Genomic DNA, 17,291 nt, shown 5'->3' on the forward strand with positions numbered 1-17,291 from the left:
TTTTCATAGATCTCTCCAGGTTGTTCAGGATTACTGCCTGGCCACTAATGGAGAAGTCCATTACATTTTATTGTACCACAGTGTATCAGGCTCTGTATACAATGTTTTCCTGGTTGAGCTCCTCTCACTCTGCATCAATTCATGGAGGTTGTTCCCAATCCCCATGGAATTCCTCCACTTTATTATTCCTTTGAGTACAATAGTATTCCATCACCAACAACTACCACAATTTGTTCAGCCATTCCCCAATTGAAGGGCATCCCCTCATTTTCCAATTTTTTTGCCACCACAAAGAGGGCAGCTATGAATATTCTTGCACAGGTCTTTTTCCTTATTATCTCTTTGGGGTACAGACCCAGCAGTGCTATGGCTGGATAAAAGGGCAGACAGTATTTTAGTGCCCTTTGGGCATAGTGGAACTGATATTTAGAATTGATTCTAAGACAAAAGGTAAGGGTTTGTTAAAATAAAAAAAAATCTCATGACCAGACAGCTCCTGTTATGACTTCCCCTACCACAAATGAAGCAATCCAGAGGGGACTGGGAGCTATTAGTCCACTTCTTCATTAAATGTTCACCAATTTGAACCATCTTTTGATCTACCAGAAGGGCTGAATAATGAACTGTAAAAGAGACAGCACTTGTCTTTAAGATGATCCAGAACCTTGCATCTTCACCTCTGATTACCTAGATAATCATGGACCATTAATTTATTGATTATTGCTAGCCTAATCAAGAAACTGATTTTTTATGACTGGAACCTCATCTCTTAAAATTTTATTTGTCACTGTAACTCTATATTTATATCACCTGAGGAACTCCCATGATCCTCTGGATTGGGATGTGTGGGAGCATTCCAAGGAGCATGGATAAACTGAGTTGAGTGCTGAAGGACTTATACTTTGGAGTGATACAACAGCCCAATATTGGTCTCTGGAGACTTGGGTTTTTGGATTATGATTATCTTATTGGTTTCTTATGATTCCCCCTCCCCCTCCACTGCAGGGATGGAGTTGAGGCTATTCTTTGGCCACTTCCAGTAACACCTGTTTTTACTGAAGGGCACACACAACCAGAGACTTCTGGTTGGTCTCTTGGACCCCATTATGGGGAAAAAACTATGCCAAATAGAACTAGCAAAGATGAGACATCCACTAAGTGAAGGGTGATGCCACATTCTCTTTCCCTTAACTTCTGAGTGCATTATTTCAGAATCAGACAGCTTCTCATTTGGACTTGGAATGTGTAAAGGGACCTTTCATCTCACCCCTCAAAGGCAATGAGCATGTTGCCTGAAACTGGATTTTATGCCACTAGATGATCCTTGTGCTTTGAGTTTCTTTCTTGGAAAAGCAATCTTGAAACAGATGTTTCTAGCCTTGGGAGCTATCCTTGTGGATTCAAGAAATCAGAAGTTCCTGGGAGCTGACTATTAATAGGAGGAGAAAGTTACCATCAGAAGGATGAGCCATACCCTACCTGGAAAGAAGACTTGGAACTTGAGCTGCTGGCCAGACAATGTATTCCAAAAGAGAGAGATAAAAGGTAAGGTAAAAGAATAAAGATAAAAGGAGAGGTAAAAGAGAAATCTGTTTAAAAGTCTCACAAGTTTCCAATGAATAAGTCTTTGTCACTATTACTTGATATTACTCTGGAAGATTCCTTCACCTTTGTATCCTTCTCAAATTATCTTCATCCTTTCACAGGGGTGTTTTGGAAAATGTTTAACAAACAGCTCTCTGAATTTTTTCTTTTTCTTTTAAAAATATTAATTAATTTTTAAAATAACAAATTTTTCAGAAACCATATCATCCATATTGTCTCCCTCCCTTCTTCTGGAGCTGACAAACAATTAAATCTGGGTTATACATGTACTATTCCACAAAACAATTCTAAAATGTTCTCATGGTTCTGCTTATTTCACTCTGTATCAGTTTGAATAAGTCTTTCCAGCTCTTTCTGAAATCATCCTGCTGATGAAATTCATCATTCCTTATAGCACAATAGTATTCTATCACCATCATATACCACAATTTGTCAGCCATTCCCCAATTGACTGATTTCCCTTTAGTTTCCAATTCTTTGTGACCACAAAAAGAGCAGCTATAAATATATCTGTACAAGCAGGTCCTTTCCTATTAAAAAAAAATCTCTTTGGGATACAGAACTAGTAGTGGTATTACTGGATCAAAGAGTATGCATTCTTTTATAGCCCTTTGGGCATAATGCCAAGTTGCCAGTCAGAATGGTTGGATCAGTTCACAGCTCCACCAACAATGCATTAATGTCCCAATTTTGCCACATTCCTTCCAACATGTATCATTTACCTTTACTGTCATATTTGCCAATCTGATAGGTGTGAGATGGTACCTCAGAGTTGTTTTGATTTGCATTTCTCTAATCAAGAGAGATTTAGAACATTTTTAATATGGTTATTGATAGCATTGATTTCTTCCTCTGAAAACTGCCTATTCGTAGCCTTTGACCATTTATCAATTGGAGAATGACTTAGATTCTTATAAATTTGGCTTAGCTCTTTACATATTTGAGGATTAAGACTTTTATTAGAGAGATTTGTTATAAATTTCCCTCCAACCCAATTCGTTGTTTTCCTTCTAATCTTGGTTGCATTGGTTTTGAACAAATAGCTCTCTAGGGAAAAATATTTATGACATACTTGTACATTTAATTGCATTGTTTAAATGATTTAAATATAAAATAGCTAGAATTTATTTAATATTTATTATTAAAATTATTTAAAATTAATTGCATTATTAACATTTTCATGATCATATTCTTAAATCTAGAGAACCAACAGAACAATTAATCAAGCTTTGATTTATTGTATTGCTGATTTCTGAGGTCAGAATTGTAATAATATTGTTGATAGATGGTGATATTTATGATAGGAAACTGGGTTAGATACTTAATTGGCTATCTGTATCTTCATTCCCTTTTGTCAAGGGAAGGCAAAGTGAGCCTTCCTTCACTGGGCCAGTGCACACAAACCTTGGAGGCTATTTTGTATAAAAAGTATCTACGTTTATTGAGAAACCAAGGGTAGCATATGAGGATTAAAGCACAAGGATGCCCTAGTTCTAAGTCCTAATATTCCAACCCTTCAATCTACATTCATCTCACAATGGAGTCTTCAGGTCTTCTAGCAACTCTATCCCTTCCTGGCTCTAACTAGTTTTCCATCAAAACCTTTCTAATCTACCTGACTATAATCCTCAGTTGTTGGTTTAGTTATTTATCTCAGAAGTTGTCTACAAATTTACTAAGAATGAACTCAAGATCTCTGAGTTCACTCAGAGCAAGATCTTCAGGTAAATCTTCTCTCAGCCAGTGTTGGTAAAAACAGCAGGTATAGATAGATCTTCTGTAAGATGTTCTCTCCAGTAAAAAAAGGAACCTCCAAAGGCAGTTGAAAGGTTTCCCTTCTTCCACAAAAGGTTAAGGCAGAAAAACTCAGAAGAGAGCAGCAACTTTCCTCTCCCTTCCAGGATTCTTGGAATGAACTCATGTTAGTAACTCTGGAGACAGCATCTAATATTCTTGAACTTAACCCTACCAAAATTCAGCTTTCTATAATCTCATTCCTATATAATGAAAATTTAACAGAGAACCAGGTCTAGAGATGGAAGGTCCTGGGTTCAAATTTGACCTCATGCTTCCTAACTGTGTGACCCTGGGCAAGACATTTAACCCCAGTTGCCTAGCCCTTACCACTGCTTTGCCTTGGAATTAAATACACAATATTGATTCCAAGACAGAAAGTAAGGGCTTAAGAAAGAAAATTTAACAATCAGCTGACGTTCAGCAGGTACAAGCTGAGTCTAGCAATCTTTTGCTTTTGTAAACCCCTTCCTCTGATTGTTCAGTTCTTCCTAGAGTCATGATTTTAAGGAAGGGTCACATTAGCCATATTTACTCCTTTGCTCCTTTCCCTACTCCTGACTCTAGAATTCTTTCTCTACCATTCTCTTATTCTGGGTACCTTTTTCACTCCTTAATCTAGCTTTTTCAGCTTCTTTACATTGAATGTCTTCCATTAGACTTTAAGTTCCTTGAAGGAAAGGACTCCACCTCTTTCCTTTTACTTCTATTTATGTTCACTTGGGTTGGCAAATATTTAACAACCAGCTCTTCAGGGGCCGGGGAGGGGAAGGTACTCCTGACATAATTTAAAGTTTAATCAGTTTTCTCCAGGATTAGCATGGTGTCTATCATATGATAAGAACTTAATAAGTTCTTGTTGACTTTTTGAACCCTTGGGAGGGTATAATAGAGTTGAGGGGCTTCTATTTTTCAATCCTTTGAATACCTCATGTGTTTCTGTATCTGTTTAAGGACTCCTGCAAGTCCTTTGTGACAGGTTACTATTTCATGCTTTATATGTTTGTCAATGCAAATTATGAGGCTTTTGTGTTTTTAGCATTCCTTTTGTAGTGGAAGAAATAGATAGCTGCCCTATACCAGATATTTACTATTTTGTACTTTGAGTAACTTTCTTTTTTTGCTGCTTATAAGAACCATATTTTACTTTATTACTATTATTTTTATTTACTTCATTAGATATTTCCCAGTTACCTGTAAAATTTTTTGGCAATCATTTAAAAAAAATTTGAGTCCCAAATTCTCTCTCTTTCTCCTGTCCTTTCTCCCTCTTTGAAAAACAAACAATTTGATTTTGATTTTACATGTGAGGTCATGCAGAACATATTTCCATTTAAATCACATTATAAAACAAAAACAAAAAAACAATAAAAATAAAGATAGTAAAAAGAAGTATGCTTCAATATCCACTTAGAATTCATCTGTTCTCTCTCTGGAGAATCATGATTTGTAATTATCTAGAATCATCATTGTCTTGATTGGAATAGCTAAGTCTTTTTAAATTTTTTCTTTTTATCCCTCCAATTACAAGTAGTAACATTTTTTACAATGGTTTTCTGACATTTTATGATTCAAATTCTTATTTTTCCTTCCCTCTCCCCTTCCCAAGGTGATAAAATGGTATGATATGAATTATACCAGTGTTTCCATGCAATACATATCACAAATACATTTAAAAAACTCTTGAAAGAAATAAAGTGAAAGATGACATGCTTTAATTTGTAATCAGATTCCAATAATTCCTACTTTGGCTTTGGATAGTATTTTTTTTATCACAAGTTCCTTGGGGTTATCTTGGGACCTTGTTTTGCTGATAATGGTTTAGTTTTTCACAATTGATCATTATACAATATTTCTGTTAAAATATATACTATTCTCCTGGTTCTCCTCACTTCAATTTGCATCAGTTCATATAAGTCTTTTCAGGTTTTTCTGAACTCATCTTGTCATTTCTTATGGTCCAATAGTATTCCACTACAACCATATACCACAACTTGTTTAGCATTTCCCCAAATGAGGGAATCCCTTCAATGTCCAATTCTGTGCCACCTCAAATATTTTTGCACAAATCAGTTCTTTATTGAGTAACTTTCTAGGAGGGACCTAATTTCCTTTTTGGGAACAGCCTAGACTTAAGCTTTATTTAAGAGATTTACTCCAGATTTCTATTCTGTGAGGAAGTATCCAGAGAGTTAAAGAAAAGCCTGATCCCCTCTTTTTGAGGACAAGATCCTCCCTGGTTTATGTGAGCATGAAGTTGAGGTTCCTTTGTTAGAAGGCCTACTTCTGCAAGGGCATGGGGTAAGAGCAGTAGTTATTATTAGACTTGTTTAATTCCTTGCTTTGAGATAAAAAGAATTTAACTCTGAACCAAGGGCCAGGAAAAGTTTTATAGAAGTGGAACTTGAGGAAGACCTTAAAAGATTGGTGAAACATATGTGGTCAGGTAAAGTAAACAGTAAGGACAAGATGATGTTGAAGTCATGGCTGACTCTTCATGACCCCTTTTGGGTCATGGTAATCACCTTGGCAAAGATACTAGAGTAGTTTGCCATTTCCTTTTCCATTTCATTTTACAGATGAAAAAACGGAGGTGGACAGGGTTAGGGAACCTGCCCAGAGTCGCACAGCTAGCAAGTATCTGAGGACATAATTGAACTTAGGAAGATGAGTCTTCAGACTGGTACTGTCTCCATGCCCTACCTAGCTGCCCAGGACAGGATAAGCATGCTGATTGGGGTAGATGGCTAGAAAAAGATGAGCAGAACAGCCCAACTTTTACTTCTCTTCTCTCGATTAAGAATGATTTTTAGCCTGAAGAGGCTTGAACAAGAAAGATTCAGAGAGAAGTAAAGGGCAAGATAAATGAAGGCATAGTAAGCATTTAGCTGCTCCGAATAGTCATGGTCACCTAGCCAGAGTATAAATTACATCCCAGGGTACAGCAAGAATCTGCAGCTGTGATTGTAAATCTACTGTCAATGATCATAGGGAAATTAAGAACAAAAGAGGTTTCACAAACTGGGATTGAAAAAATGCCCCAATTTTTGAAAAAGAAATAAAAGCAGATTTTGAAAAATATAAACCAACAAGCTTGAAGTCTAGTCTTGGGGAAAAATTGCAGAATCAGTTACATGATGACTATTTAATAGTAATGGTGCTATGGCATTGTTTAACTGAAGGGGAGCACTAGTCTCTTTTGGACTGTTTCTCTGTTTCTATTTCTCTTTGTATCTGTCTCTCTGCCTCTCTCACTCATTCTCTGCGTTTCCTTCTCTCCCTCTATCTCATTTCTAGCTTTCTTTTGTCTTTGTCTCCAGATTTCTATTTTGCAAGGAGGTATCTACCGAGTTGAAGAAATGCCTTATCCCCCCTCTCTTTGAGAGCAAGATCCCCCAGGACATGAACCTAGTTATGTGAGCAAAGATATTGAGGTTCCTTTGTTAGAAGGTCTCTGTGTTTCTGTCTCTGTCTCTGTCTTTCTCTCATCCCTGCTGTCAGATGGGCAGAGTGCCATACTCCCAAATCCTCCCTTCAGGAGTGACTTTCTTTGGAGTCACTGTCTTTACTCTGTTCTTGTGGATAGGATTCTTTAAATTTGCTCTAGGAAATGGAACAACGAAAAATTGCTTGGATGAATTTTTCTTGCTTTTCCTTACCAAGTCTCCTCCCTCCACAGCACTGTTGATTCATTTGTGTTTAGGATGCTCAAAATTCATTTAATTTTTTCCCTGCTCTGTGGGAGTTTTAATGATATTTATCAACAAAACCACTTTTGTTTGTCTTAGGTTCTGGCTATTAATCACAGCAACTGAGAAAAATAACCTCCTTCTCTTTGGAAGTAGCTGACCTTAGAATAGCTTCCTGCCCACCTGGCTTTGTGTAAATCAAATATGCAGAGACCAGTAATTGGGCTAACTGTAGTTTAGTTTTAATTTATGCTTTTAGAGAGATAGATGAAAATGCAAAATAGACATTATAAAACAGAGAGGGAAGGAGATGAGAGATGGGGAAAGTGAAATGTGTCATCATTGTCATTTTCAGCAAATAAGAGCAGGTACATCTTTTTTTTTTTAACCTTAATCTTCCATCTTGGAATCATTACTAAGTACTGGTTAAAAAGCAGAAAAGCAGTAAAGGTTAGGCAAGTGGGTGTAAGTGACTTGCCCAGGATCACACAGTTAGGAAGGTCAACTTTGAACACGTGACTTCTCAGCTCTAATCCTGGCTATCTATCCTGTGAGCCACCTAGTTGACCCAGACACATTTTTCTTTCTTTCTTTCTTTCTCTCTTTCTTTCTCTCTTTCTTTCTCTCTTTCTTTCTTTCTTTTTCTTTCTTTCTTTCTTTCTTTCTTTCTTTCTTTCTTTCTTTCTTTCTTTCTTTCTTTCTTTCTTTCTTTCTTTCTTTCTTTCTTTCTTTCTTTCTTTCTTTCTTTCTTTCTTTCTTTCTTTCTTTCTTTCTTTCTTTCTTTCTTTCTTTCTTTCTTTCTTTCTTTCTTTCTTTCTTTCTTTCTTTCTTTCTTTCTTTCTTTTTTGCCATGGTTCTGGGTGTCCCTGAATTGTTCATTCACATCCTTTTCAAGCATCTCCCCTGTCCATTGCCCCAAACCAGGTAGCTGGGTAGCAGCTGGAACAACAGCCTCCATCCATTGTGCAGCTATCCCACCTTCTCTCATCTTTTTAGCCCACTACAAGCCAGAGGTAGTAGGTATGTGTCTTGGGTATGGAAAGTGGTAGCAGGCTCCCCATGGCTCCTTTCCCTGGGGCACACACTGTGGACCCAAACTGCTTTTCCTCTTTGCAGCCCCCTTGATCACACTGCACTTGAATTTCTTGTCCCTTGACAGAATTTAGTTCAGCATCCTCCTTCAGGTCAAGTGGAAAAAGAGACTGACATTTTCTGGGGATAATAATAGCCCCCAGTAGTCCTCAGATCAAATTAGGATAATGACTTCTGTTTTCTGCTGCAGGTATTCATCTCAGTTAAGACCTTGGGCAAACAGAACTACAAATAGTTTGTGAGGAGACCTGAAATTATGTCATATGAATGTTAGTTGGTGGCACTAGCTATATATATATATATATATATTTGCAATGGAATGGTTCTTTCTTTTACTTTAGAAAATTTTATTTAGTCAATTTAGAACATTATTCCTTGGTTACAAGAATCAAATTCTTTCCCTCCCTCCCCTCCCCCTGCCTTCCCATAGCCCAGGCACAATTCCACTGGGTTTTACATGTGTCCTTGATCAGAATCTATTTCCATGTTGTTGGTGTTTGCATGGACTAGAAATATTTAACTTAGAGAAGATTTGGGAAGGGTGAGGATGAGAGCTGGTTTTGTTTGTTTGTTTGTTTGTTTGTTTTTAAGGTATGATGATGATGATGGTTCATATTTATATAGCACTTTAAGATATACAAAATGCTGTCCACAACTAGTTGAATGGGGAGATGGACTTAGATTCAGTAAAACTTCTAAATGGCCTTAAACACTTACCAGCAATATGACTATGGACATGTCACTTAACCTTTGCCTGCCTCTGTTTTCTCATCTGTAAACTGGGGATAATGATAGCATCTATCTCCCAGGGTTGTTGTGAGGATAAAATGAGATATTTATAAAGTGCTTGGCAAACCTTATAGTGCTATTTAAATGCTATTATGATAACTTTGTGAGGTAAGTAGTACCATTATTGCTGCTATTTTCCAGAAAGAAAAAATTAGTATTAGAGAAATTAAGTGGTCTGCCCATAGTTACACAATAGGAACTATGGAGTCAGAATTTGAACCTTAGTATTCCACCTCAAATATTTGAAGGGCAAATCAGGTGGAAAAGCAACAAAAATGTTCATCTGAGTACATCAAGAAGAAGGAATTAAGAACAGTAGATGAGCAGATAGGTAATACAATGGATAGAGACAGGATAGAGCCTGGTCAAGAGGAACTGGGTTTAAATGTTACCTCAGATAATTGGTAGCTTTGTGACTCTGGACAAGTCATTTAACCCTGACTGCCTAGTCCCTATCACGCTTCTGACTTAAAATTGATACTGACAGAGGCTAAGGGTTTAAAACAATAGCAACAGATGAAATTTAATAGGGAAATGGAATTTTGCAATAATACAAAGATATTAGAATGAATTAATGGAGGTCCTAATTGAGGAAGGCACATTTAACCTCATAGATAGCACTGAGGCTTGGTGAAATGAGTATCTTGATTGGAATTTGATTTTGGAAAGACAATCTTTATTCAAAAGAGAAAAGATAGGAGGAAATATAGACTGGAGTAGCACTGGCTTTGCAATAACCCAATTGTTTCTACTGGCTGACTATTAATGGGTAGCACATTGGTTGGGTTTCATGAGCTTTAGCAGTGATAGACAGCCTTTTAAAGCCCACTTGCCATACTCCTCCCCCGCCCCCACCTTAACCCAGACAAGGGAGGGGAGTAGCCCAGGCACTCTGCTCAGGGGAGAAAGTAAGTACTTCCATTGGACTGCTGGACAGAGGGGCAAGGAGGTAGAATAGAGAGGGAGAAGGAAGCAGCCTTTCTAGTAACTAACTGTGGTGGGCAATGGTGCTCATGCCCACAGAGAGGTCTCTCTGTGCCATCTTTGACATATGTTCCATAGGTTCACCATCAGGGAGCTATAGTCTTAGAAATAATTATGGATAGGATATTGCATAACATGAGTGCTTAACCTGGAGTCTTAACCCAAGAACTTTAAAAAATGTTTTGATAACTATATTTCATTATCACTGATTTCTTTTATAATCCTTTGTACTTTACTTTATGCGTTTTAAATTATCTTGAGAAGGGGTACTTAAGCTTTTTTTAATTTGAAAAAAATTATTTAATTAATTTAGAATATTTTTCCATGGCTACATGATTCATGTTCTTTCCCACCCCCTTCCTGTAGCCAACGAGCAATTCCACTGGGTTTTACATGTGTCATTGATCAACATGTATTTCCATATTATTAATATTTGCATTAGGGGGATCACTTAGAGTCTAAATCCCCAATCATATCATATGTTTCTATTCCCACAGTTCTTTCTCTAGATGTAGATAACATTCTTTCTCATAGGTCCCTCAGAATTGTCCTGGATCTTTGCATAGAGAAGTCCATTAGCATAGAAGTCCATTATATTCAATTGTGCCACAGTGTATCATCTCTGTGTATAAGGTTCTCCTGGTTCTGCTCCTTTCACTCTGCATCAATTCCTGGAAGTTGTCCCAGTTCACATGGAATTCCTCCAGTTCATTATTCCTTTGGTCACAATGGCATTCCATCACCAACAGATACCACAATTTGTTCAGCCATTCCCCAATCAAATGACATAGGGGTGCTTAAGCTTAACCAGGCTGCCCAAAATATGTTAAGAACAACTGTGTTTGGCAAAAAAGAAAATTAAAGTATTTCAACATAAGTTAGTTTGAGAACCCATGTGGACTTTTTGTGTTCACCATTTTCTTTTCTTAGTGATCATAATATGTTTAAAAATCTAATATTAAGGGGGCAGCTAGGTAGCTCAGTGGATTGAGAACCAGGCCTAGAGACGGGAGGTCCTAGGTTCAAATCTGGCCTCAGCCACTTCCTAGCTCTGTGACCCTGGGCAAGTCACTTGACCCCCATTGCCTACCCTTACCACTCTTCTGCCTTGGAGCCAATACACAGTATTGACTCCAAGACGGAAGGTAAGGGTTTAAAAAAAAAAATCTAATATTAAGTTTGCTGTTTGAGGAATGACAAGTAGCTCAGTTTAGATAGTGTATCTGCAGGGTGGAGTAATGGATAAGGAAATATCCTTGGAGAAAAGATAAATTTAAGTCCTCCTCTGAAACTTAATGTCACTGAGAACCAGTCACTTAGCCTCTAAATTGCACCACAGTTGCTGATCTACATTGGTAGAGGAAATGTTCTCACTAGAAGTTCCTTACACAAATGAAATCACTGATACTTATTTCAAATAGCTAGAATAAGATTTTTTTCCTTCAAATGAATTTGTGACATTTATGTGGCTGTTTAGACTAGAGAAGAATGGGGGTGGGGTGGGAGGGCATTATATAAGAATTAGTATTTATACATTGTACTTACTCAGGGGCTTTACAAATATTATCTCATTTGGTTCTCACAACAACCCTGGAAGGTAGGTGCCTTTTTTTTTTTATCATTTTACAGATAAGAAAACTGAGGTCCTGTGAGGTTAAGTGTCTTGTCCACTGTTAGTCGCATAACAAGTGTTTGAGGCTATATTTGAACTCAGGTTTTCTTGATAAAATCTAGAACTTCATCCACTGTTCTGCCTAACCAATAAGTATCTTCACACATTTGAAGGGATCCCATGGGGAAGATGAATTAAACTTTTTCTTTTTGCCCCTATCTTGTTTTTCATTTCTTAATACACTTGTATAACACTGTGTATCTGTATCTGTGTATCTCCCTTACAGAAGGGCAAGAACCCAGCCAGCACCTAACACAGTGCTCTGCAAAAAAGGAGATATGCTTTGATTTAATAAATGCTTGCTTTTTGCTTTGTTGCTGCATGTAGATGCCGAAGTATCATTAGAGCCTTCCCCATCTTTCTATTTGTTAGATGATTTTGCAAATGCTGGAAAAGTTGCTTTGTAATAGTCCGCAGGCGTTTTGGCTGCCCGCCCCGTGCACAAAGCCACCTAGTGAGATGAGTCAGCTCTTTGGGAACAAGAACAGGGCTGCCTCTTTTCTTTTGCCTAGCCCCAAACCACAAGGCTCTGTGCTCAGTCCCGGGAGGCTGCTCAGTAGCTCACACATTTCCCGATGCCCTGGCCAAGGTAGCCACAGCTCTCTCAAGGCCCTCCATTAGGTCACGCTCAATCCATTGGTTGCAGAATCAGTTAACTTAGGCAAGGGGTAGGTTCCCCAAGAAACCTCCGATGGATCTCCGACCCATCCCGATCCTCATCTTCACTTTCCACACCCAGGCATAGATGGTCACGTCCTTCTTCACTCTCTGGGGCTCCCAGGGCAGCTGCATTGCCTGGAAATGGGCAGCAACGCCATCTTCCGGAGGCACGCGGGTTATTGCAGAGAGCCAGGGTCCTTTGGCTGGCAAATAATTAAATCGCTCCTCAGGCGTTGGCCGCAGCTCCTCGCACTGCGGAGCTATTGTTGGGAGTGAGAGAAAAGACAGAGGATTGTGGGAAGGAGGCATACTCCGGGGAATTAGGGGCATGCTTTATGGTTCCAGTGACAATTTGATTTTCTCTCCTTCTGTATCCTTTCTAGTTGTTTTTTTTTTCCTTTAAGATCTTTTAACCTAGTTCATCACTATTAGAAGGGTGATAAGGAATCCAGAAGCAAGGATTCCTAAAAGAAAGCTGTGGCACAGGACACTTCCATCTCCCCACTCTTAGCGTTTTCACTAATTGTACTCCGTGTCTGGAACTCTCTCCTTCCTCATCTCTGTGTCCTGGCTTCCTTCTGCAAGAAAGCTTCCTCAGTCCTTGATCTTTTTCTCTCTGAGAATCTCCTCCAGTTGATTTGGGGTATATTTTATACATAATTATTTGCATGTGGCTTCCACAGGAATATAGAGATAGATACATGTATACAGGCATATGAATTTATGGGTATCTGTATTTGTACATACATACATATAGATGCATATATCTCATACATTGTTGTTTGCATGTTGTCTTTCCCAATAGACAGCTAAGTAATGCAATGGATTGAGCACTGAGCTTAGTTGGTTGGGTAGCCTTGAGTTCAAATCTGACTGCAGACACTAGCTGTGTGACTTAATAACTATGGTTTGCCTAAGTTTTCTCAATGTAAAATGGTCATAGTAATATCTTCCAGTATTGTTGTGAGGATCAAATGAAATAATATTTGTAAAGTGGCTAGCACCTAATAGGTTCTTAAAAAAAAACAACAACCCTTCTGTCTTGAAATCAGACAGGGACTCTCATAGGTTTTTAATAAACACTGGTTAACTACTTAGTGACTCAAAATAAGGAGACTTGGTTTATCAACCTGCCTGAAATATGACTTCCATTATATAATGCTGTGTGGTAATTGCAGAAGAATTAAAACAAAGTAATACAATTTATAGCTGGAAGGAACATGGGAAATGTTGGGTGTAACCTCTGGGAAGAAAAAAAAACAATGGAGAGCCTGAGTGGAAGCAGGTCATAGCAGGTTAACAAAGATGACTTTTGTGGAAGAACTCATATAAAAGACATGATCAAGATGTGTTGGACCAGAAAGGGAAGTGAGATAGTTAGAATGAGCCTGAGTTGTGGAAGGAATAAAGGAAGGAAGGAAAGAGGGAAAGAGGGAAAGAAGGAGAAAAGGAGGGAAAGAGAGAAGGGAAGGAAGGAAAGAAAAAAAATTCAAACCCTTGCCTTCTGACTTAGAATCAATACAAGTATCAATTCCCAGGCAGAAGAACAAACAGTAAGGGGTAGGCAGCTAGGGTTAGGTGACTTGCCCCAGGTCATCCAGCTAAGAAGTATCTGAGGTCAGATTTGAATCTCAGAATTTCCATCACCAGGCCTGGTGCTCTATTCACTGAGCAACCTAACTGTCACGAAACAAGTATTTCTTAAGTGCTTATTTTGTGCCAAGCATGTTGTTCATAGATATAACCTGAGATATTAAATCGACAAGAGAAAACCCCCTTATTTTACAGATAGAGAAACCAAGGCCTAGAGAAGTTAAGTGGCTTGATCAGTTTTGCCCAGGGAATTAAGTGGTAAGAGCTGGGATTTAAACTTAACTCCACTGACTCCAAGTTAATTACTATTTCTACTTCAGCATACTACTCTTTTGGGATGCATCAAAGTATGCAGTTACCTTTTTATATGTCTAAATAGATATTTCTGCATTGGTAAGATGGTAACAAATAATCCCTCTCCTATCTTAATTCGTGAGATAATTACAAAAACTCTGAATTGTAAGAGAACCCAGAAGACATCAAACCCATCCTGTTAAAAGATGAAGGAGGGGGCAGCTGGATATCTCAGTGGATTGAGTGCCAGGCCTAGAGACAGGAGGTTCTAGGTTCAAATCTGGCTTCAGACACTTCCTGGGCAAGTCAGTTGAGCTCCATTGCCTAGCCCTTACCACTCTTCTGCCTTGGAGCCAATATACAGTATTGACTCCAAGATGGAAGGTAAGGGTTTAAAAAAAAGATCAAGGATTCCTTTTCTTCCAGTCTCCCTTTGAAAACTAGCAATTAGGATGGTTTTTCTGAGACAACTGTTTTCAGAGAATTGGTTACCAATTCCACTTTTAACCAGCTTGAAATGCTAGGAATTTTTCCTTACATCAAGTCTAAACTTGCATTCCTGTAACTTTCACCTATGGCTCTGGGTCCAATAGAGAACAAGTCTAATATGTCTTTAACATTATAGTCCTTCTAATACTAAATCAACAAATATTAATTAAATGATAACTATCCTGGGTATTTGGGTTATAGACAGTAGTGGAACAACTCTTGTCCTCAAGAAGCTTATTATCTTTTTGGAAGATGTTGATGTTTACATAAATGCACAGATAGATAGAAAAAACATTGATTTAACACATACTATATACTAGGCATTGTATATTCAAAATAGATTCAAGATTATTTTTTTCAGGGCATTGGGGGGGGGGGGGAGGCATACTAGAAACCGAGGAAAGGGAATAGGAAAGATTTACAATAGAAAGTAGTATTTCAATGAATCCTTGAAGGAAACTAGAAATTCTAAGAGGTGGCAGTGAAGAGGAAGTACATTATGGAAATGGGGGTCAGAAAATGCAGAGGTACTGAGATGACACCGAGAGTGTCATTTATGAAGAACAATAAAAAGGCTAGTTTGGTTGGATGTGAAAGGGACTGGACTAATATATAATAAGGCTGGAAAGGTAGATTGGGGCCCCATTGTGAAGAGCTTTAAATGCCAGACTAAGGAGTATATTTTATCCTAGAGTTAAGAGCGAGCCTCTAGAGAACATTGAGTAGGGGAGTGACATGGAAAATCAATTTGGCAGCTATGCAGAAGACAAAGTGGGGAGAGATGAGGCCAGAACACCAATTAAGAAGCTGCTGAAGTAATGTAGGCTAGTGCTTATAAGGGCATGAATGAAGGTGGTGCTCATGAAAGTGGAATGTAAAAGGACACAGATAATACAAATACTGTGGCAATAAAAATGACAACTGATTGGATATGTGGGGTGAAGGAGAATGAGAAATGGAGGATGACTTAGAGGTTTTTAACCCAAATAAGTGGAAAGATGGTGGTGCCCTAGATAGATATCGAGTTAGAAGAGGAGTGGGTTTGGGGGAAAAGATAATGTGTTGGGATACCTTTGAAACATCAAGTTCTAATTGCCCTATAGGCGATTTGTGATGTGAGATTCAAGTTTAGAAGAGAGATTAGGGCTAGATATATAGATCTAAAAGTCATCAAACTAGATACCATAATTAAGCCCATGAGGATGCTCATGAGAAAAAGTATAGAGAAGGAACAGAAGAGGACCTAGGATAGAGCCTTATGGATTCACATACAATTAGGAGGCATGATATATATGATAAATGGAAACTGACAAGGAGTGGTCAGAAAAACCCAGAGAAGCTAGATTGCCCAAGAGTAGAAGGTGATCAAAAGTGTCAAATGCTGCCTAAAGGTCAGGAAGCACTAAGGAAAGATCACCACATTTGGCAATTAAAAGATCAGAAGGCAACTCAAAGACAATAACCTCCCAATGTTCCTCCAAAATTTTGTCTTCTCCTGGATAAAAAAACTGAGGCTATTCTATTCATATGATTTTGAATGCCTTTACTATATTGATAACTCTCCTCTGTATTTTCTTCTGTGTATTTTTAGAAGATGTTTCAAAGGCCCTCTTTCCTTTTTATAGCAATGCTATTGCTAGCTTTCCTCTTTCCCCAAAATAAAACAAAACAAAGGCTCAAACACATTCCTTGTAACTAATAAGTGTGGTCAAGAAAAACAAATCTATACATTTTCCATGTCCAAATATATGTTTCATTTCCTACCTTGATTCAATCACCTCTCTCTTAGGAGGTAGGTAGCATGCTTCATCACTGGTCCAAAGGATTTATAGATAGGTGGCCATTGCCCTAATCAAGCTCTTAAATCTTTCAAAAGCTATTTTTTTCCCTTTACAATGTTGTTATTATTGCACAAACTGTTCCCTGGATATTGATCACTTTTACTTTGCATCAAGTCATACAAGTTTTCCCAGAATTCTCAGAAACCATCCCATTCATCATTTCATACGATATGATACTATTAAATATAATTTGTTCCTATACCATTCATATACCATAATTTGTTCAGCCATTTCTTAATTGATGGGTACTTTCCATTTCTATTTCATGATTTATTATTATTATTTTTTGCCAATTACATGTCATAAATTTCTCCTTCCCTTCCTTCCTCCCCACCCTGCTCCCAGAGCTGGCAAGTAATACCATCTAGATTTTCTGTTTCTATTTCAAAAAAGAGCTGCTATAATTATTTACGTATAGACATGGACCCTTTTCTTTTTAATACTTACCTTCTTTCTGGATTATGGATACTCTTAGTTGTAAGGCAGCACAGCAATAAGGACTAGGCAACTTGGGTTAAGTGACTTGCCAAGGGACACAGAGCTAAGAAGTGTCTGAGGTCACATTTGAACCCAGGACCTTCTATTTCCAGGCATGGCTCTCTATCCACTGAGTCATCTAGCTGCCCCTGATGGACCCTTTTATTCTTTCTTTGATTTCTTCAGGGAAGAGCTTACATTTTAAGAGAAGAGACATCCTATATAGGGGAATAGTGCCTAGGGAATGGTATTTTGACTTGGAAAATACAGCTACACTTAAAGTTACTGATGATCACATTGCCTGGGGGCATA

The sequence above is a fragment of the Monodelphis domestica genome, chromosome 2, assembly GCF_027887165.1.
Source record: "Monodelphis domestica isolate mMonDom1 chromosome 2, mMonDom1.pri, whole genome shotgun sequence".
Lineage (NCBI taxonomy): Eukaryota > Metazoa > Chordata > Mammalia > Didelphimorphia > Didelphidae > Monodelphis > Monodelphis domestica.